This window comes from Eublepharis macularius, chromosome 6, assembly GCF_028583425.1.
Source record: "Eublepharis macularius isolate TG4126 chromosome 6, MPM_Emac_v1.0, whole genome shotgun sequence".
NCBI classification, from domain to species: Eukaryota; Metazoa; Chordata; class Lepidosauria; order Squamata; family Eublepharidae; genus Eublepharis; species Eublepharis macularius.
In genome coordinates, this window is record NC_072795.1 from 1,305,178 (window position 1) to 1,328,697 (window position 23,520).

The window sequence follows — 23,520 nt, forward strand, 5'->3', positions numbered from 1 at the left end:
AATCACACCAATCACACCCCCACAGTGGAGACCTTCTTCTAACTCTCCTCTAACTACCCTCCAAGTTTCAGAAAGATTGGACTTTGGGGGGCTATGTTATGGCCCCCCAAACAAGGTGCCCCCATCCCCCTACAGTCTCCATGGTTCTCTATGGGGAAAACAAGTCATATTTCTAGGTGGCTTGGGGTGGCATTTTGCAAGCAAAATGTACCTAACTGTCAGGGGACCTGCTCCCACCTGTCCTCCCACCCTCCACCAAGGCTCAAGCAGATCTCACTTTGGGGGGCCATTTTATGGCCTCCCAAAGATGCTGCTCTTAGCCCCCCTTTCTCCATTATTTCCTATGAGGGAAATAAGATAGGCTTGTCTGGCTAGGGGTGGCATTTTGTATGCAAAATGCCCCCAAACTTCAGGGGCCCATCTCTCACCTGTCCTCCCACCCTCTACCAAGGCCCAAGCTGATCCCACTTTGGGGGGCCATTTTATGCCCCCCCAGTGGTTCTCCTGCCACACCACTTTGTCTTTCTACTGTGGGGAAGACTTCCACACCGCAGAAACACATTGGATTGGGGTTGCCAATGGCCACAGCCACAGTCCACCTGCACCCAAACTGCCAAATGCCACACACCCCCTCCCCAAAACCTAACCTCCCCTGTCCTGTGGCTAGCCACTTTCTATTGATTCCTGTTATGGGAAAATCTCCCACAGCAGGAACCCACGGAATGTGGCATCTGTGGCTACAGGTACAGTCCTCCTTTTAAATCCACCCCCCAAAGCCCCACACTAACCCAAAGACACCCTCCCCAACATTCCCACACCGGCCACTACCCCAGGAGCAGGCTGGCCAGCTGTCCCCCATTGTTCCCTATGCTGGGAACTTTTAAACTCTCTTTCCCAGGGCAATTATGCACAGCCCAGGGGTGCCACAATGGTGGGCACACTCCTGAGTGCGAGCTTGTCCCTGTGAAAGAGCACCTGAACCACGGACACCCTCTCCCAAATCCCCTCACCACCTAGAGAGATGGCTGGCCAGCCAGCCCCATTGTTCCCTATGATGGGAACCAACTGCACAACAAAAAATAAAACCCACACACTGAATAACGTTTTTAAAAAAATATTTTCTCACTTTCAAAGTACAAGTAGGCAAAGCATTGTGACACATTATACCAGCAGTCCCCCCACACAGAAAAATAACACAACTCACTTAACATCAGAGAATCACAAAAAGGCAATTCCTGTCAAAAACACTTTATTTCTTTAACAGCTGTAGGTTATACAGCAGGGGGGCACACCAAAGGGCATACCAGCAGCATCTTACAAAAAAAAAAATAACACAACTCACTTCACATTAAAAAATCACCCAAAACACAATTGCTGTCAAAAACTTTATTTCTTTAACTGCTTTACGTTACACAGTAGGAGGGCACACCAAAAGATATGAAAGCAGTCTACTACACAAAATAACACAACTCACATAACCATTTTTGGTCACATAACCATCCGCCCTGAGCCTGCGAAAGCGGGGAGGGCGGAATATAAATATAATAAATTAAATTAAATTAAATTGGTCACATAACCATCCGCCCTGAGCCTGCGAAAGCGGGGAGGGCGGAATATAAATATAATAAATTAAATCAAATTAAATTAAATTTTTGATAGCAATTGTGTTTGGGTGATTCTCTTATGTGGAGTGAGTTGTGTTATTTTTGTGTAGTAGACTGCTTTTATGTCCTGTTGTGCCCTCCTACTGTGTAATCTAAAGCAGTCCCCAGCCATCTCTCTAGGTGGTGGGGGAATTTGGGAGAGGGTGTCTGTGGTTCAAGTGCTCTTTCACAGGGACAAGCTCGCACTCAGGAGTGTGCCCACCATTGTGGCACCCCTGGGCTGTGCATAATTGCCCTGGGAAAGAGAGTTTAAAAGTTCCCATCACAGGGAACAATGGGGGACGGCTGGCCAGCCTGCTCCTGGGGTAGAGGCCGGTGTGAGAATGTTGGGGAGGGTGTCTTTGGGTCAGTATGGGGCTGTGGGGGGTGGATTTAAAAGGGGGACTGTACCTGTGGCCACAGATGCCACATTCCGTAGGTTCCTGCTGTGGGAGATTTTCCAATAACAGGAATCAATAGAAAGTGGCTAGCCACAGGACAGGGGAGGTTAGGTTTTGGGGAGGGGATATGTAGTATTTGGCAGTTTGGGTGCAGGTAGACTGTGGCTGTGGCCATTGGCAACCCCAATCCAATGTGTTTCTGCGGTGTGGAGTGGAGGTGGATAGGGGCACCTTCTTTGGAAGGCCATAAAATGGCCCCCCAAAGTGGAATCTGCCTGAAACTTGGTGGAGGGTGGGAGGACAGGTGGGAGCAGGTCACCTGACAGTTAGGTGCATTTTGCTTGCAAAATGCCACCCCAAGCCACCTAGAAATATGACTTGTTTTTCCCCACAGAGAACCATGGAGACTGTAGGGGGATGGGGGCACCTTGTTTGGGGGGCCATAACATGGCCCCCTAAGGTCCAATCTTTCTGAAACTTGGAGAGTAGTTAGAGGAGAGTTAGAAGAAGGTCTCCACCAAGTTTGGTGTGATTTGGACAGAAAATGCCCCCCCAAGACTCCCGGAAAGCCGGGAGGTTTTCTCATTGAAAACAATGGCCGAATCGTTTCGATAATCTCTGTTTTAGTATTACCGAAATTTTTCGGTATTCAGAAAAAGTTTCGGTAATACTGAAAAAACCCGAAACGGCCCTGATTCGGTATTTTTATCCTAATCAGAATACCGAATTGCACACTCCTAGTGCCCAGGGGCTGTGGTCCTCGCTGGAGGCCATTGTTAAGACGTCTTTGGGCACTGGTGTTTTTCCCGGGCCATTAAAGGAAGCCATGGTGAGACCTCTCTTGAAGAAACCATCACTAGACCCCACCGACCTGGTCAAGTATTGCCCAGTTTTGAACCTCCCATTTCTGGGAAAGGTGATTGAGCAGGCGGCGGTGGAACAGATACAGGATTTCCTGAATGATGTCTCGGCCCTAGATCCCTTTCAGTCTGGGTTCCAGCCAGGACATGGGATGGAGACGCTGCTGGTCGCTTTCATGGACGACCTTTGCAGACATCTAGATCGAGGTGGTTCAACGCTGCTGCTATTATTGGATTTCTCAGCAGCGTTCAACACAGTCGATTACGATCTTCTGACTAGGGTTGTGCACAGAGAAAAGATTTGGGTTTCCTGCTTTGGGTTTACCTGAAGCAGGAAAACAATCCGGAATACCTCTAAACCCTAAGTGGCAAGCCGCTTCGGAACTAGGGCATTTCAGCTGCTTCAGTATGCTCCATAAAAATTCAGAGCATACAGAAGATCACAGCAGGAATTCTCGGCTTTTTCACCTGATGGGAGGGGGCCACATCCCATTGGGTGAAAAGGCCCGCCTGAATATTAGACATGGGCACAATAAAAAAAAATACCGATCAAGCTAATTGTGGATCTGCGCTGGTGACGACCGCAGATCTCCGATTCACTCCGATCAAGTCCCGTTTCCGATCGGGGATCAGGGAGGCCAAAGCGGAGGGGTGCCCCCCATACACACACACTTAGAGCAGAGGGGGGGAAAGTTTTTAACCCAGCTACAAGCTGCCTCCCCTCAGGGAGGGGATGTTTTCTCACACACACACACACACACACACACACACACACACACACACACACACACACACACACACACACACACACACACACACGAACTTAGAGCAGAGAGGGGGGGAACAGTTTTTAAGCCGTCCCTGCCTCTCCAAATAAAGAGAGACACACCCTGTCAACAAGTTTCAGCCAGCTTTTAAAAAAAAGCAGAGATAGAATCCTCCCCACACAATTTTAAAAGCAAGCAGCCAGTCTTCCAAAACGCACTGAATGAACTCAGTCAGGAGGAGAGATCTCTTCTCAGTGTTGTTAACTCTTTCAACGCATTGAATAAACTCAGGAGAGGAGCGCAAAACAGCTTCTGCTGATAGCCGCGCTCAAAGCGGTTCTCTTGTTTTCTCTCTCTCTTAAGTCTTAATCCCTTCCTCTCCAAATCACTTTGCTTATATTTTTCTCAGGAAGCCACCTTTTCACTCACAACTGTTTGCTTTTCCTCGCTAGGGGAAATATTATCAAGTTTCAAACAGAGCTCAGGCATTCCCCTGCCTCCGTTGCCAGGGGAATAGATTGTTGGCACCTGAATGTCTAGCTTCCTAATCCTATCACGATCACCCAGTCTAGCCCTGGTCCAGCCCCCTCTTGACCGCTGGATCGTTTGCCGTGGAAGACAACGATCCACCAGGTCCCAATTGCGCGAACGCCATTATCATGCGGGGTTTTTGATCGTAATGCAGATCTTGCCCATCTCTACTGAAAACTTTCAAAGCTCAGAGCAGCGCTGAAAAGCCCTGCTCTGAGCTTTGAAAAACTCCAAGCCGGCTATTTCACCCAATGGGAGGGAGCTCCCTCTGCCTCCCTCCCATTGGATGAAATGGCCAGCCTAGATACTTTCAAAGCTCAGAGCAGTGCGGGAGAGCCCTGCTCTGAGCTTTGAAAAAGTCCAAGCCGGTTATTTCACCCAATAGCTGGCTTGGACTTTTTCAAAGCTCAGAGCAGGACTTTTCAGCGCTGCTCTGAGCTTTGAAAGTATCCAGGCTGGCTATTTCATCCAATGGGAGGGAGACAGTGGGAGCTTCCTCCCATTGGGTGAAATTGCCTGCTTGGGCTTTTTCAAAACTCAGAGCAGGGCTTTTCAGCGCTGCTCTGAGCTTTGAAAGTATCCAGTCCGGCTATTTCATCCAACGGGAGGGAGGCAGAAGGAGCTCCCTCTGCCTCCCTCCCCTTGGGTGAAAAAGCCAAGGGCATTTCCCTCCCCCCTTGGATCAACTGTTTGGCGGGGATTTCTCCACCAAACAGCTCATCCCGTGTTTAAATGCCCCTTTCCCTGCTGCTTTGCAGGGGCAAGGAAAGGGACATTTAAACCCTTGACCCGAAGCTTCCTGAAGCAATACCAATTGCTTCGGGAAGCTTTGATTCGGGGTTTCTGAATCTTTGCAAATCGGGTCCGATTCGGGTATTTTACCCGAATTGGAAACCTGAATTGCACACCCCTACTTCTGACCCACCGCCTTGCCGATGTGGGGATACGAGAGACTGCCTTACAGTGGCTTGTCTCTTTTCTCCATGGTCAGGGACAGAGAGTGGTGCTTGGGAAGAAATTGTCACACCATCACCCATTGGTGTGCGGGGTCCTGCACGGGGCAATACTCTCCCCTTTAGTGTTTAACATCTACATGTGCCCCCTTGCCCAGTTGGTGCGAAGTTTCGGGCTTGGGTGTCATCAATATGCAGATGACACCCAGCTGTATCTGATGATGGATGGCCAGCCCAGCTCATCCACAGATATCCTGGAACATGCGTTTGCAGCCGTGACTGGTTGAAACAGAGTTGACTGAAACTGAACCCAACAGAGACGAGGGTCCTGTACTTGAGCCATGGGGGACTGGGTTCGGGACTCTGGCTCCCAGCCCTCGATGGGGCACAGCTTGTGCCAGTTCCGAGGGTCAGAAGTCTGCGGGTGATTCTAGATGGCTCCCTGAAAATGGAGGCACAGGTCGCAGCGTTTGTCAGATCTTCTTTTTTTCCATCTGCAGCAGGCCAGGCAACTTGTTCCCTACCTGTCTACCTGTGACTTAACTACAGTGTTCGAGGCAATGGTCATCTCTAGGTTAGACTACTATAACCCACTCTATGTGGGCCTACCCTTGAGCCTGACCCGGAGATTGCAGCTGGTGCAAAATGCAGCGGTGCATGTTATTACGAGAACACCTCTTAGAGCACATATAACACCAATATTACGCAAGCTGAATTGGTTACCAGTGGAGTACCGGGTCAGGTTCAAGGTTCTGATATTGACCTATAAGGCCTTGTGTGGACTGGGGCCAGAATATTTGAGGGACCATCTCTCCCCATATATTCCCCAGAGGAGTCTCTGATCGAGAGAAAAACAACTGTTATCGGTCCCTGGCCCCAGGGAGGCCCGCCTCGCCTCGACTAGAGCCTGGGCTTTCTCAGTCCTGGCTCCTACCTGGTGGAATGCTCAGTCTACTTAGACCAGGTCTCGGCAGGATTTACTATCTTTCCGCCTGGCCTGTAAGACAGAATTCTTCCGCCAGGCTCATGGCTGAGGTTGGGCCTCCACTGGCCGGAAGATGTAACATCTACCCCCCTCCCTGTGAAAGTTATCCACCACTGTTTGTTTTTCAGCTGCTGCTACTGGGCGGCTATATTCAGTTGTACTGCTGTATCATTGGCTATTAGTTGTATTGCTGTCGCCGGGCAAAAGAGTGCTGCTATTTTTATATGATGTTTTAATGTTTTAATATGGAATTTTTAAAATGATTTTAAGGTTATAATACACCCTAAGCCCGTTTGTGGGGAGGACGCACAGCCGGAATGCCCATAGAGGCCAGGTAGGTGGTGGCCTCAGGCACGAGGGCCCTGGAGAGGTGCTGGAGGGGGTGTCGGGGGCAGAGGTGCGTGCCGCGGAGCTGGTGTGGCTGGCCCGCAGCTGCTGCAGCCAGCCAGCCCCATGCCGCTGCCGCTACCACCATACACCCCCAGCGGTCGCAGCAGCCACGAGCCGCTGCCAGGGTGGCGTGCGGAGTGTGAAGCAGCCTCTGCCCACCACCCCAGCCATCCGCCGGTGAATGCCCCGGCTTGCACTGCTCGATGATGTCATTGCGTGATGATGTCATCGTGCAGTCCATGGCACGCGCGGGGAGGGGGTTGCCGCAGGCGCCAGAGACCCTGGCGCCGGCAGTGGGAGGACAGAATATAAATATGATGTAAATAAATAAATAAATTAGAAACAGTCTCCTGTAATAGCAGTTGTTGGACTACCAGCATATTTAGATATCAAATTAAAACGTATAATATTGAAAACGCTGAACTGTTAAATTTCTTAGCATCAATCACATTACTGCATATTAACTGTTGCCACAGTTATTCACATTTAAGCAATAAACAGAATTTTGAAAACATATTGTATACTAGCAACAAAGCCTGCTGTGTAAAAAATGCAATGGGCTCTAGAAAACGGTTGGGAGGGATGCGCTGTGCTGGGCCTCTCTGCCGCCTCCGCAGCAATATTGTCAGACCCACCCGAAAAATACAACAGATGCTACGATCAGCAAAAGACAGTAGAGACCCCCTCACCTCTGCAGGAGTATACCGTATACCCTGCAGCTGTGGACAAGTTTACATCGGGACCACAAAGCATAGCATCCAGACAAGAATAAAAGAACATGAAATACACTGCAGACTTGGACAACCTGAAAAATCAGCAGTGGCTGAACATAGCCTAACCCAAACAGGGCACAGTATCCTATTCCAGGACACCAAAATACTGGACAACACTTCCAACTACTTTGTCAGACTGCACAGGGAAGCCATTGAAATTCACAAGCATAAGCAAAACTTCAACAGGAAAGAAGAAACCTTAAGAATGAACAGAGCATGGTTTCCAGTTCTGAAAAACACCAGGCTAACAAAACACTCTATACCTGACAATAGCCCTGCAGAGAAGATTAGCACACCAAGCACATCCATTAGCACATCCATATGCAAAGGAACCTCCTCAGGATACAGTGAAGCCTCCCGCCATTAGCATTCCACACCCTGGGAAACTCTTACAGGATGACTCAGCTCAACCCCCACCCCTCCTGAGTAGATATAAATGACCTGCCAACATCTTTTCCACACTGTGACACTGAGAGATCTCTGTCTTTTAGTGCTACACCTCTGAAGATGCCAGCCACAGCTGCTGGCAAAACGTCAGGAACTACAATGCCAAGACCATGGCAATACAGCCCGGAAAACCCAAAACAACCATCAATATTGTTATGCTTTTCTATGGCATTAGGGTGCAGCTTCATTTGGAATACTGTGTACAATTCTAGTTGCTCTATCTCAAAAAAGTGGTTGTAGTGCTGGAAAGGGTGCCAAAAATCCTCCAAAATTATCAAGAGATTGGAGCACTTTTCCCAACTGTCAAGTCTAAGGAAATGAGCAGTGCACTTCTAAACACACCCTTTTAATGGTTGTTGTGGGTTTTCCGGGCTGTATTGCCGTGGTCTTGGCATTGTAGTTCCTGACGTTTCGCCAGCAGCTGTGGCTGGCATCTTCAGAGGTGTAGCACCAAAAGACAGAGATCTCTCAGACACTGAGACACTGAGAGATCTCTGTCTTTTGGTGCTACACCTCTGAAGATGCCAGCCACAGCTGCTGGCGAAACGTCAGGAACTACAATGCCAAGACCACGGCAATACAGCCCGGAAAACCCACAACAACCATCGTTCTCCGGCCGTGAAAGCCTTCGACAATACACCCTTTTAAGTCCACTGAAGCCTATGGGCGTAGAAAGGGGTGACTCTCTTTAGGATGGGAGTATAGTTTTGCTAGGCTGAGTAGGCCCATTGCACCAACTGATCAGCTGCTCCATTCATATTCAGGTTCAATTCAAGTTCTTTATAGGCAAGAAGAAGTCCTTCATAGTCTAGGACTCATTCTTACTTCTCCCAATATACTTTGTTACAATAGTTTCACTCATCTGACCAAAGCCTTCTGCAAGTACCACCCTGCAACTGCAAGACCCTTTAGAGCACTGGGCCTTCACGCAGAAATAAATGCTGCGGTGCGCAGTGGGTCTTACTAAGCGCATTCCCACGTGCACACTCAAGACCCCAGTGAACTTGGGAAACTAGCTGAGCCCTAAAGACCAATAGCGGTGACTGCACCACTTCTCTCCAGGCACTTTGTGAATACCTTTATCTCAGAAAAAGAAGGGTGCACCCAGGCAAGAAGGGCTCCTGATTTGCAAATGGAAACCGTCTCTGCTTACTGACTTGAGTAGACTTCCTTGCATGAGGCAGCGATTCCTTCTGCCCCTGAGCAAGCAGGAGAGGCCTGCAACCTCAGAGTCTCTTCTCCCCCTGACTTGCTCTGTCATCGAAGGCAGGCTGTCAACCTCCGGGTGGTGATGGAGGTCTGGAATGACAACTGATCTCCAGGCCACCGAGATCAGTTCCCCTGAATGGCTGCTTAGGAGAGGGGACTCGATGGTATTATATCCAGCTAAGCTTCCATCCTTCCCTGAACTCCACCCTCTCCAGGAATTTTCCAACCTGAAGCTGACAACCCTACTTCCCAACCTCCAGGTGGTGGCTGGAGATCTCCTGGAGTTACAACTGATCTCCAGCTGACAGAGGTCCCTTCCATTGGAAGAGAGGGCTGCTTTGGAGGATGGACTCCATGGCCAACCTCTCCAGGGTCTCCACACACACACACACACACCGATCCCCTGGAATGTCACCCCCTGGAGCTGGCAACCCACAAGGTTGCTTTCTGCCGCCTTTTGAGCCCCAGCTGGGGTGGGGAGCGTGGCCTCAGGGGACACTGGCTGGGCTCTCATTCGCCGCAGCTTGGTTGGCTGGCCACTCCTAGCACAGGAGAAGCCCCCAGTCGGCCTGGCCGGCACTGGGAGGGTTGAAGGTGGAATGCTCCCCCCCCCGCGTGTCCTCAGGCCAGGCTTCATGGGGCTCTGCCCTGCCAGGGAGAGCCGCGCACAGCCACTGGGCGCACGAGAGAGCAAGCGGGGAGGGAGAGCCAGGCAGGGAGGCTGAAGAGGGCGGCAGACGCAGAGGAAGAGGAAGGAGGAGCCTCTAGCCGGCCTGGCCTAGCGCTGGGAGGGTTGAAGGACAAGCAGCCTCTGCCCGCTTGCCTGCCCACGCAGTCCTTCAGCAGGCCAGGCTCTGCGCGCACTCCACAGGGCTCTGCCAGGGAGGGGGAGCTGGAGTCGCTGCCATGAGAACCCCCCCCCCGGCAGCTGGTGGCTGCGTGTACACACACAAGCAGGCCATGTGGCGCCTTCCTGCCTTGAGACACTGGAGCGAGCTGGGTGCCTGCCTGCCTGGCAGCTACAGCAGTGTGGATTCTGCCTGCTTAGCTTTGGGGCTGCCTGGGAGTGCTTCTCAGTGCGCCTCGAGCCTCTGAGCTTCGGCTCCCTCTCCACTGAGCCAGAGGCTTGAGCACCCAACATGGCTCCCTCCCCAGTGCTGGATTGGGCTGCAGAAGGCTGTGAGCACAGCCGGCAGTGATTCCCCCTTATGCCGGCTAGGGGCACACTTGCGCGCCTGCACTCTGGGAACCTTTGTGAGTCACCTGAAACACATTTAGGGAATTATGTAGTAGGATGCCTATACTCCAATCCCATTGCTCCCAAGGTACTCCTAGGCTCAGTTCTGGGTGCTGATGTTGAACTTTAAAGACCTATGCAGCTTGGGGGCCAGCATATCTGAAGGACTGTGTGCTCCCAAATGAACCCACCCACCACTCTGGTCATTTTTGGAAACTCTGCATGGTATATACATGCACCCAATAGTCTTAGCTTACATGAGTGGAAGCCCCAAGGCAGGGCCTTTTTGATTGTGGCACCAAAATTACGAATTTCCATTCCAGAGAGCTTCTTCTATTCCTCTTGATCCTCGTCTTCTGCCAGCAGGTGAACACTTGTCTGTTTTGTTTGGCCTTCCCTCACTGACCCTCCTTCCTGTTTATCTTGTGAAGGGAGGTTTTGCAAGCCTCATCCCCTCAGGACCCAGGAGACTAGAAAAGTCCCAGCTATCGTCTTGGGTCTTCAACCAGCTTGACAGTCTTCCCTCTTACTTCCAGAAGTTTATGAATCTCTCTTTGGATAGTAACCACTGTCACCAAGAAATATGCAACTATATCTCCTGTTAGACAGATTTGCACATCTAGTACTCTGTATCTACATTCCTATTCAAAGACTCCACATAACTGCCGTGTCTCCCACTTTACTCATATCAGCTCATACAGGGATGATCTATCACACTTCTGTGTTTTGGGATCGGAAAGAAGACTGAACTGCTGTGATTAAAGAAATTAGGTTTCCAGCATTAAAAATACAAGGTTTGATAAACAAAAATAAAAAGAATGCACATTGCTTGTACAAGCATTCAGGCTGTGCAAGGATACAAAGAAAAGGTGATAACATGCAATGCTGTAAATCCTGAACTATATCGTGCTTTGTCTGTGGTGGCCCCCTCCTTGCAGAATGGACTGCCTGAGGAGGTCAGGAAGGCTCCCACCCTCCTGGCTTTCTGCAAACTATGCAAGACTGAATTATTCAGGAGGGCTTTCTGTCCAGATTATGAGACTGTGTCATAAGAAGTAGCTCAGATAGATGCTTTGGTAGGGACAGCGGCTATATGCTACTCTCTTGGGCACTGTCTGCTGATGTAGACATACACCTACTAGGGAATTTCCACATTGCTAAACATGCCATGTACATTAGTTGTGCTTGGTTTCAGAAAGATTTCATTTTTCTGCTAGGTTTTATGCTTTTTTTCCGAACTTTTTTGCTTCCATACCCTATTGTATCGCTTTTGCTGAATGTCCAAAAAGCTGTATTGTCGAAGGCTTTCACGGCCGGAGAACGATGGTTGTTGTGGGTTTTCCGGGCTGTATTGCTGTGGTCTTGGCATTGTAGTTCCTACAATGGAACTACAATGCCAAGACCACGGCAATACAGCCCGGAAAACCCACAACAACCGTCCAAAAAGCTGCTTGTTATTGTACTTTGCTCAGTGAATGTCCTGTGGTGGAGAATGCTGTCAAGTTATAGCTGACTTAAGGAGACCCCTGGGTGGGTTTTCATGGCAAGAGACTAACGGAGGTGGTTTGCCATTGCCTGCCTCTGCAACCCTGGTCTTTGTTCGAGGTCTCCCATCCAATTACTAACCAAGGCTGACCCGGCTTAGCTTCTGAGATCTGGTGAGATCAGACTCACCTGGGCTATGCAGCTGAGGGCCAATGAATGCCCTAGCTGTTGATTATATTGTATTTTCACTTGCACTGTGTAATCTGCCTTGGATCTCAGAGAGAAAGGCAGACTGTTAAATAAATAAATATGTTGCTAGTCAAGGCTGGTGATCCTTGAAATTGCAGCATTTAAAAGTCCTTCATGGCCTTAGTTTTCAGAGGTGGAGCGTCTCCTATTGTCCCTTCACGTGTAGTCGAGAGGGAGCCCCAAAGTAGGGGTTTAGTCTTCGTGCTTTGTGCCAGGACACAATGAAAGAGTCAAAAGCTAAGCACATAAAAGAGATTATTCCTCCCATCCTGAGAATTTGTGATCTCCTTCTTTTCCTGCCTCAGGGGGAAGAACATACAATTTAACTTTTGAGCTTTCCCGGCCGCTGCCCCTTTAGGTGTGCCGTTCTAGCAGAGGTGTTAGATGGCAAATCCTTGACTCGCCTGGGCCAGAGCCATTTGCACCTGGAAGCCCTGAAGTGTTCTCTGCTTGGGCCTTGATGTCTCCCCCCTCGCCCCTTTCCTTTTTGCTGTCTAGGAACTTGCAGATGGGCTCCAGTTCATAGACAGTTCCAGTTATTGGACTATCAGTGTGATTTCTAGGGTGGAGGGCATCTGTCCATATATGCGTTTATGGGCTTTGTTCAACTATTATTTTGTGTGCGTATTTAAAGTTGGTTTTAATTGTTCTTAGCTGCGGGGGCCCTCGGTTCAGTAGAAAGAAGGTATTAAAGCGTTTTAAATTAAGAAAACCAACAAATACAGTATACATAGGAATTGCCATTATCCAACGGAAGATTGTCTTTCATACAATTTTTCATACTGCGCATTTTGAATGAATAAAGCTTTTTCTTATAAAGTGTATCAGTGGTTCTAAAAGAAAGAAAAATATCATAGGGAATTTTCTCTCTGATGCTTTCCCAAATTGCACCACGCCTCATGGTGTGGAATGATCGCGGTTGTCCTTGAGGCAGCTCCCCCCCCACAACCCTCAGCGGCTCCCCTTGTGTTGTGGCCAGGCCCAGCAGCTGCAGGGGCTCAAATTGCTTTTTCCTCCAGAGTCCAGCCTTCTGTTTTTGTGAGTCCGTCTTGGTGCTTATCCCTCACATACCCCCCTGCATCTCTCCCTCGTGCAGTGCTGAGTAGCCCATTCTTACTTTGCTCCAGCCCATTCTTCTGAATGACTTTATTTCCTCTGGCCCAGCCAGGATCCGTCTCACGCCCCTTTCAGCAGCCTCTGACTAGGCACTATGACCTCTATTGGCTGACTATGGCATTAGGATTTTCCTCATCACTCTGAGGGCTAAGAACATGCCAGAAATGAGCCTTCAAGTTTACAGGAGAGTTTAGATCTCTCTCTCTCTCTCTCTCTCTCTCTCTCGATATGGCTGATATTGGCCAGCAAGGCTGGAAAGACTTGGACTTTTTTAGTTCTGAGATACATACCAATGGGTCACTGAAAACGTAGTTGAAACCCACCCTGCTGCATCTTTCCAGGTGACAATCTGCAAACAGCCATCACTGTTGCTAAGAACTCTGGGATGATTTCCACTAGCAGCAGAGTGATCCTTGTGGAAGCAAGTGAGCCGGAGGGATCCATCCCAGCATCCATTAGCTGGCAGCTGATGGAGGACACACATCAGCACTCTGGCGAAAGGAAAGTAAGTTAGCCAATCCAGGAGGGTGTTGACCGCCCCACGCAACTCCCTGGGATGCAAAGAACTGGGGGGCCTCCACGCTGTGGAAGGGGATCCAAGGGCCATGCTTCCTTGCCCCCCAAGAGCTTTGAGGGAGCCTTGTCCTGCTGAGCTCCTGGTGCCCTGAGCCCCTTGCACCGGTGTGCAGGGCAGGGATTGCACCTTGGAGTAATCCTCCCCTGATTTCCAGGATCTGGGCATTTCCATTGAGGACACGGCTGTTCCCAGGGAGTTCCATTTTGCCTTGAATGGGAAGTCCTACCAGGTCCTCATGAAACACTTCAGCGGTTTGGTGCCAAAGGTAAGCTGTGGGGGGCAACCGGCTGCTGGAGAGTCAGCCCCAGGCTCCCCCTTCCCTCTTCACCATCCCTTTGGGAAGAAGGCAGGCGGGGTTCTCTTGCCACTCAGTGTACTTTGGGGTTGTGAGCGGCACATTTACCTTTCAACAGGTCCTTCTGAATGGGACCGTGTTTGCCAGGATGTCTCCAGGGCAGAAGTCCAGCCTGGTGGAAGAGTTCCAGAAGCTAGAGTAGGTTCCTTGCTGTAATGGGGACTGTGTGTGTGGGAGAGGGAGAGTGAAGCCCTGGGTCCCTGTGTGTCACTTGGTACTCCTCCTCTGTCTCTCAGTCCACTTGGGCTGGGGAGGCTGGCCTAGGGGTGATGAGAAAGTCTCCCTGCACTGGCAGGGTGATCACTGCCGTGTTTTCTGCCCATTTCTGTGGGTCGGTTTTATGGGCTGTTCAGTGTTGAAGGACTGGCCCTCTGCACTTGCTCAGAGGAGCTCTCCTCTTTACCATTAGTTCTCCTGTTCCATGGACAAGCCACTCAGGTAAGGAAAGCTGTTCCTATTTGGAGCTCCACCTGGCAAGTAAAAAACACCTCCAAGATGTTATACCCAAGTGTTTTAAAATATTGTTCTTCTTTGAGGCCACAGATGAGTAACCTAGGTTCATGGAAGTTGTTGGCCTTTTTGTGGGCTACTAGCTTGAGTGACCTTGTTGGCCTGGTTGAGCTCAACTTTTGGCTTCAGGTGAAGCCCTCTCCTTTGTCCCCCTCCCAGTCCACACTCGCCTGCTTTTCTTTTCATTCCCAGTTTGCCTCAAAGCGTGTCTGCTGGAGCCCCCTGCCAAAATTTGTTTGTTTATGCCGTTTATAGCCTGCCTTTCTCACTGAGAGTCCCTCTGCATGAGACTTCTGACATGTAAAGATCATGTGCCAGGAGATGGAATGTGAGCCTGGAAGGGCAGTTTGAAAAGGCAGAGCCGGCAGCAGGGCAAAGGCTGTACTGTACACTGGAGCTGTGTGAAGGGGCTGTGAAATGCCAGAAGGGAAACTTCAGCCCATTAGAACCTTTCCAGGTCCAAGACCAGCTCTGGAAGGCAGCTCCAGCCCATTTCCATTCCTTGCTGCCCTCTGGTTGCGGTTCCTCACAGTTCTAGACTGGAGAGATGGAATTGACAGAGCCTTCTGGAGGCAAAAATGAAATTAACGAACCCTCTGAGGAGTGATCTCAGCTGTCTTTTAAACTACGCGTCCCAGCTAACATTGTGTCTCCCTACACTTGGCAAACACGCTCTGAGGTGTCTTGTATAGAGAAATTCTGTGACCCAAGGTGATAACACAGTGTGAGATTAGCACAGTCAATATCAAGGACATTTCAATAAACAAGGCCATAGGGTAAATAAACACAAGTTTACAAAGACATAGCGTTAGAAAGAATCCAATACAGAGTTAAAGAAATGCTGAAACAGAACATGAGCAATTCTAGGGACTGACAGTAGACAACATAGAAGGATCCTGTCTAGAGCAACAGGCAGTACATAGTGGTGGAGTTTGGCAGGAGAGAGAGAGGCGGCTGATTCTGCAGCTTCCAGTCTTCTTGGGCCAGGGGGGGAAGGGATGCCACGGGGTGGACTTTGGGCTGCCCTTGGTCTCTGGCTGGCAGCCTTCTTGACAGCACAGGCTCCAGAGGTGAGCAGGTGGTGTTGCCTGGTTCCTTATGGCTCCTGGGTCACTCCAGGCAAAACCAGCATACCTCCAAAGGAGGGCTAGCCCAGCCCTGGACATTAAGATTTCCTTGAGGGAATTGAAGAAGCCTCTCTTCTGCCTTCAGGAAGGCGAGATATTCACTGTATAACACCCCACTGCCCCTCCCAGCTCCAAGGCTCAGTCACGTGAAGGGCTCGACCAGGGTGCCAGCAGGCCCTTAGCTACCATTGGCAGCTGCTGGCATTCCAGGGATCCCAGGGAAACCAGTCACTCCTCACCATGAGCACCCAAGAGGTGGAGATGCCCCCTCTCCTGGCATCGCTGGCAGGCCCTGCAGGGCTGTTGGTGTGTGCTGGGGTGGCAAAATAGGGGTGTGTGAGTGTGCGTGTGCACACTTCTCCGATTTGGGTGAATTTTGTGTTTGGGTGAAAATTTGTGTTCTTTCCTCTCTTCCAGTTACTATGTGGGGATGTGTGGAGACGGAGCCAACGACTGTGGGGTAGGTTGCCCTCCAATGGCCCTCTTTGGCTTATAAATATTGTTGCCCCTCCATGATGAGCAAAGAGAATGAAATTGTTTTGAAAAATTGGAGTGGGGAGAAAAGATTTGGGGGCATCATTTTTTTTAAAGTTAGTTTATGTATGTAATGTATTGTCTACTAGCAACAAAGCCCGTTGTGTTGAACAATACAATCTCTAGCGGGACCTTGTGAGGGCATGCACTGCCCCAACAGTGTTCCTACACCCTGCAGTAGACCAATTTCGGCCTCAGATGGGTGGAAATTCGGCTGGTGCGGAGCGCAGGAGCACTCCAGGGCCCGTCATGCCAGTCCAGCAGTGTTCCTGCACCCGGCACTGGCCCGATTCGGCCTCAAACAGGAGGAAATCATAACAGTGCAGCATGCAGGAGCACTCCAGGACCTATCACACACCCGAGCAATGTTCCTGCGCCCCGCGCTGGCCCAGTTTGGCCAGTTTGGGGGGAGCGCAGGCCAGCTGCGCTGCCCCCCATGTCCCCTGTCCCAGATCGAGGCTTTGGGGGGGGGGGGAAGCACAGGGCAGCCACACTCCCCCCGCACACCCCCGGCCCAGATAGAGGCTTGGAGGGGGAAGTGCAAGACAGCCGTGCTCCCCCCGTGGCCCGTTTCCCCCTTCCCCAAATAGAGGATTTGGTGAGGAAGCACTAGGCAGCTGTGCCCCCTCCCAGATAGACGCTTGGGAGAGGAAGTGCAGGGCAGCCGTGCTCCCTATGCCTCCCCGGCCCAGATAGATGCTTTAGGAGAAAGCACAGTGCACCCGTGCTCCCCCCGCTCTTCCCCCCGGCCCAGATCCAGGCTTGGAGGGGGGAGTGCAGGGCATCTGTGCTCCCCCCGCCCCCCCAGATCCAGGCTTCGAGGGCGGGGTGCAAGCCAGCCAGGTATGCCCCACACCACCCAAGCCCAATCGGGGCTGAGGAGGGAGCCGACCTACAGGCCCTTCTGAGGCCACAGACACTTACACATGACTGCGTTTGCGCCAGAATAAAAAAATGAATCGTCGGGAACACAGCTCACCTTTTATGTAGTAAGATTAAGTCATCTGTTAGCACATCTGTTTATTTACCATAGTGTGTTTGTCAAAAGCTAAACCACAGATGCAGGTCTGAGTGTGCAGCTGAAAAGGATGTTTGTGTTGGAAGGAGGCGGAGGGTATATTTCTTTTTCAGAGGGTATCGTGGATTAATTACTCAGGATTTGAAAATGTACTTGTTCCCACCAAGATGAGCTTCCTGAGGTGGCCGCCTCTAAACTTAATGTTGGAGGTTCAGAGGTCAGCCCTTGTTTTGCACAAAATAATGTTAACCTTTTTGCATATTTGTGCAGTGCAATGGCTCAATTGCAGCTTAGACATGGTGAATCCCAGATCAGATATGATGCCATCTACAAAATTTGAGGTTTCTGGTTGAGGCCCTAATTCTGCAACTGGGAAACCTGGATTCTGAGCTATGCACAGACTGTAGAAGTGTATAGTTATTTATTTAGGAATTCAGAAGTTTTACGACCAAGTTTGCCATCTGGCCTGGAAAAATGTCCTGCTCTTTGTGACTGAGCAGCCCCAGTGACCCACAGGCCCTGCTCTGTCTTATTCACTGAGGTGCCTGGGCACCAACGGGCACCCAAGTCTTCACCTGGCATATGCCACCCACCTGGCTTTCCTGACCCTCAGGGAGGCCGTTCTCTCCCTCTTCCGATACCCCCCAGCCATCTTGGTAGGAATCACCCACGGAGAGGGCCAAGGCTCCCAGCTCTCCAGCACTGACTTGCCCTTCTCAGCCCCTGCCTTGTGCCCAACTCTCCCTCTGCCCAGGATTTGGTGACCAGGGGTTGCTTCCTGCACTTGTGCACAACTGGGAATCAGCACTTTCCCAACAGATCACACCCTTCTCCTCGTGCCCATTTCAAATAGCGTGTTTGAGTGGTGGAAGTCTATGTGGTATAGAGGAGCCGCTATCAGCATTAAAAATTAGAAAGCATTTATTAAAAACAACATGTTCCCAGGCGTACCTTCAAGTACAATCAGAGAGTGAGGAAGGGATTCCAAAAAGCAGGTCTTCTCGTATCCTAGCAAAATGGAATACATCCCAAATTTCATGCCCCCCTCCCAACCCTAGACTCCTTTTCTGACTTCCACTCCACAAGTGGTTCTCTGGGGAGGCAGCCTGGCCCTGGCCTGAGATCCAGGGCTTCCAGCCCACACATCAAGCTCAACCAAGGCACCCGCATCCTACCTGGAGACACAAGAGGGCTGGCTGCCTCCGGGTCTTTCCTTCTCCGCTTCCTCTTCTTCCAGGCTCTGAAAATGGCCCATGCCGGGATTTCCCTTTCTGAGCAGGAGGCCTCGGTGGCTTCGCCCTTCACTTCCCAGACTGCCAACATCCAGTGCGTGCCGGAACTGATAAGGTATGTGATCCCTCCTTCTACCGAGTTTGTGGTGGCGGTGATGGTGTGGCTTTTGAAGGGAGATGGTGGAGCCAGCAGGGCCTGGGACTGGCTTCAATTCGGAGGGCCAAGTGCTCAAAGGGGCCAGGGGCCAGAAGGTCTGAGAAGGGAGCTTTTATCTAGAAATCAGGTTTGTGGGGGACTCACTCACATTGGGATTGCCATGCCAGATATGTGGGAAAGGTTCAGCCCTTTATTTATTTTATTTATTTATGTCATTTATAGTCCGCCTTTATCACTGAGACTCAAGGCAGATTACACAGTATGAGATTAGTACAATCAGTACTAGGGTAAATAGATACACGTTTAAAAGACATAGTATTAGCAAGACTCCAATACAGAGTAGAAAAAATACCGAAGCAGAACGTAATCAATTCTAGGACTAACATTAGACAACGTGGAGCACTGGTGGTACATAGGAGTACATATGGTCCCTAACTCATTAGCGAAGCATCTGAGACCCCCTCCCTACAATACAGCACTCCTATCTGAGTTAAAAGCCTTTTTGAATAGTTTGGCTTTGCATCGTTTATGAAAAGCAAGGAGAGCCACCTCGCAGGGTGGTTGTATGAGGATAAAATGGAGGAGGGCAGAACACAGCTTCTTGGAGGACAGGTGTGGCAAGCATGCCGTGGACAGGGAGAGAGTTGGCGTGGCAGGCTTACTCCTCCTGGTCCCATTGTTCTTGGCTGTTGGCATCCCAGGCCAGGGGCCGCTTTGTCTGTCGCAGAATGGCCAGAGCTGGGACACAGGGCATATGCCATGGAAGGAGCCCCTTGACCTTCTCCAGAGAGCGAGGAAGGCCTCAGAAGGGCCACAGATATTCCCAGAGCTGGCTTGTTTGCTCTCAGAGCCCCATCTTGTGTGTGGTCAGAGCAGCTCCTGCAGGCCTCTAACAGGCTGTCCATTTCTCCTCCAACCCCCACAGAGAAGGCCGTGCCTCCCTTGTGGCCTCCTTTGCAGTGTTCAAATATGTGGTCCTCTTTGTCTTCATTCAATTCGTGGCAACATCTCTCCTTTTGTGGGTAAGTACCTTGTCTTCTCCAGAAAGTTGCTTCCAGATAAATGTAGTCCTTGGCTGGAGGAACACAGTGTTTTCCAGGCAACTGGAAGGTGGGATGAGAAAGGGCATAGCTTCTTGTGGGGTTGCTCTCTTGTCTCTGGCAAACGGATTTGGAGGAGGGGTGGGTGGGGTTCAAGTGCCACAAAGACCAGTGGCAAGAAAGCCAGAGAACTTTAAGGGAACCAACAATCAAGTCTCAGGACATGATTTTACCCATTCAAAGCGTTCCTGCCCAGCCATTTCTTGAAACCCTCACCCCCAGAACTGATAAACAGAGAAGGACCAAAGTTTTCACTACTATTGTTATAAGTATGATCCTATGTTGTTTAATATATCAGTCATGGAATTTGCTTACACTTTGTTTCAACATTGTTAAATCTTTCTTTCTCTTTAAATCTTTGGGAATTGCCAAAGCAGAGGGGCAGTGTGTGTGTTTGGGGGAGGGGGTCTCTCTGGCTGCAGTTTCCTAGCTGCCTTTTCCACAGTTGTAGTTATCTTGGGACCTTGGGCTTTTTTGAATTTCTTTGCATGGACCTGCACAGGAAAGACTTGGCTGAACTGTTTTTCTCCTTGTAGCAACTCCAGCTCCTGGGGAATTACCAGTACCTCCTCCAAGACCTCTGGATTACCCTCGTCGCCTGCCTAACAAGTAAGCAGGCCAACTTGCCCTCTGACCCACTGAACAGCCTCTTGGGCCCAATCCCAGGGGCCTAGAGTGAGTTAGATGAGTCCAGACGACCCATTCTGGGACTGGATTGCTAGTCCAGATAATTGATCATTAAAAGGAGGAGCAGAGATGAATCCGAGCTGTGTCATTGTGGAATGGAGAGGTCGACTCTGCCCTGGCCCACTTCCCCAGTCAAGAAAGCCTCCCCACACGGCGCTTGAAGCCCAGATAGGGAACGAAAAGGTTTAAAATAGGGATGGGGAGCATTTTCAGTGGGAGAGAGAGCATGTGTGTGTGAGAGAAACCTCCCCCTTCCGTATCGCTATGATCCTAATCCACCCCTCACTCCTGGAGGCCTGCTTTTGAGAGCAGTTAACATGTCTGGAATTCGAATCATTGAGCCCCAGAGTCCCACTCTGTTAGCCTGCCAGGTGTCCATTTGGCTAGAATCATAGACTCATAGGGTTGGAAGGGATCTCCAGGGTCATCTAGTCCAACTCCTTGTCAGGCAAGCTAGGAGTGGCTAAAACTGATTGTTGGATTTCCGGTGGCTGATTATTCCCTCCTCCCACTATGCTGAACAAGCAGCATGGTTCAAAAGTCCCATGTTCAACTTGTGTAGGGGAGAGGGGGGGGGGTCCCCCAGCTGTTGTCTTTGCGGACAGAATCCAGTACCCAGGTTGAGGAGGCCTGCCCCACCAAGCGAGCGGGTTCCCCTCTGCTCATCAGTTCAGTGAAAGCTGAACCTCTGTCTGCTTGGCTGCCGCTTGAGAATGCTTTGTAGGGCCTGTGCTAGAAGATTGTAGAGTGGAAAGAGGGATCTCATTTCCCCAGTGCGGGCAGGGGATCTCCTGCTTTCATCCTCTGGCCCCCGCCTGGGAACGGGCCTTCCGGGCGCCCTCGGGGCAGCACGATGATGTCACCGACAGGAGTACTCCGGTGCTTCACTGTGGGCCAATTTGGACCCCAAATGGGCCAAATTGGACCTGTTTGAGACCCAAATGGGAATGCTGTGAAGTGGGCGTGCCCTGTGCCTGCGTGGTGACATCACCAAAAGTGATACTGCACGGCCATGGGGCCGCACGCACTCTGCGTGCGCGAGTAAAGAAAAAAGAAGGGAAGAAAGGAGGTAGGAGCCAGGTCTCCCCCTGCTCCCACCGGGAAGGTACCTGGCAACCCTCGGTGGGAGGAGGGAGGAGAGCTCTGCCTGAGCACCCCCAGCTCCTTGGACTGTCCTTTTCCTTTCTTTCCACAGTGAGCTTGACCCAGGCCTATCCCAAGCTGGCCCCCTACCGCCCGCCCGGGCAGCTCCTCTCTCCGCCGCTGCTGCTTTCCGTGGTCCTCAACGTTTGCTTCACCCTCATCCTGCAGGTCTGTGCCTTTCTGCTCGTGAGGCAGCAGCCCTGGTACTCGGTGGTGCGCAGCCACAGGTAACCACATCACCAGCAGAGGGGGACCGGAGGGCAAGGGGGGTTTTTAGCTGGGGGTAGTAACTGGACAGTTCCTCTTAGGGGCATTCTGGGCCAGGATGCTGCTGACTCCCCTGGAGTACTAGCGCAGGAGAGGAAGGCAGAAATGGAGACGAGCAGGCCAGAAGCAGAGGAAACTGTTCTTCTGGGTTCTCTTGCAGAGGGTGTCCTTCAGCCAATGAGCCCCTGTTCCAAGGCCTCGGAAACGGGACAGCCAACGCCACAGTCCAGCACCACCGTGTCCTGAGCTATGAGGGCACCACTCTCTACCACTTGGCAACTTTCAACTGCCTCATCCTGACTTTCGTCTTTTCCAAGGGGAAGCCTTTCCGGAGACCCATCTACACCAACTGTGAGCATTGCTCTTTCTTCCATTCTGGCACAGGGCCCCCCTGAGCCACACACCCCTTGGTGCGAGGAGCCAGCCAGCTGTGTTCACACCTGCCAGGGCTGGGAAAAGATACCATCACAGAGTGCCAATGGGGCGTTCTTCTTGCGATGCTCTAAAAGATTTACATGTGTTATTCCAGCCCTATAAGATAAGCCAGTATTACTTTCCCAGCATCACAGACAGGGACTGAGGCTGAAGGACAGGGGTCGCTTGAGACTTGCTGGGATTTGAACCAGGGACTTCCTCTTCTTTTTGAGAAGCCAACCACACAAAAGGCAGATCACGCCAGTGCTATGGCGCCTGCAAGTAGCAGCTGCATCACCCACAGAGAGGGAGTCTGGTCCCGTGCTGTGGGCAAGAGGGGCTACTGAGGCTCTGTGGCTGTTCCAGATGAAACTAATTCCTCAGAGGGCCGTGAGTTGACTTGACCAGAAACACACACAGAGATTCCCCTCAAGAAACCACACGCCTGGTGTCTGCGGCACCACTTGGCTATTGCTGCACTGGCTCTCCCTTGCCAGCCCCCAGGGCCAACTATTCTCCCTGCATTATGCATTGCAGGGCTGTGGCTCAGTAGGAGAGTGTCGTCTTGGCATGCAGAAGGTCCCACGTTCAATCCCAGCCTGGCATCTCTAGTTGAAAGGATCGGGTAGTGCGTGAGGCGAAAGACTTCCTCCTGAGGCCCTGGAGAGCTGCAGCCGGTCTGAGCAGGCAGTACTGACCGTGATGCTTGTGGGCTGCCTGGAGGCACCCGTCACTCTCCTGTTGGCCAATATGAGCTCCAACTCATACTGACTCTCATTCTGCTAGATCACAGAGGCACCTCCCTTGGGATTCACGCGATGCTGTTTGCCTTTTTGTTCCTCAGATCTCTTCTGCATTATGGCGGCCCTGCAGCTCGGAGTCTGCCTTTTCCTGCTCTTTGATGACAGTGAGGTGGTATATAAGGGATGGCAGGTAAGTGCAGAAGATCCATTGCAAAGATGCTCCAGTGGAGCTTTTTCTCCACTTCTCAGGCTGTTAACCACATTTGTTGGGAGCAGCACCAGGCCTACAGTTGGACAAATGGGGCAGCTGTGCCCAGGGGTGCCTCTTACCAGCTTTCACTGGTTAGCCATGTATGGTCTTTCTTGGGAAGCAAAGATCTGGCCATTGTGGTAAATGCCCTCGATGTGGTCTACATGGGACTGCCCTTGAAGTGTTCAGAAACTTCAATTGGTGCAGAATGCTGCAGCTGGATGCTGACTGGAATGGGTCGTAGGGACCATATCACTTCAGTCCTAGCTCATCTACACTGGCTTCCAGTTTCTTTCCAAGCCAGCCTATCTGAAGGACCCCCTAGTCCCTTAAGAGCCTACCTGACCCCTGCATCTTTGG

At 51.0% G+C, this 23,520-nt stretch overlaps 1 pseudogene; it reads left to right on the plus strand.

Annotated features, from left to right (window-relative positions):
* Window positions 1–23,520, plus strand: part of LOC129332062 (probable cation-transporting ATPase 13A5) — a 53,319-nt pseudogene that overhangs the window by 26,685 nt on the left and 3,114 nt on the right.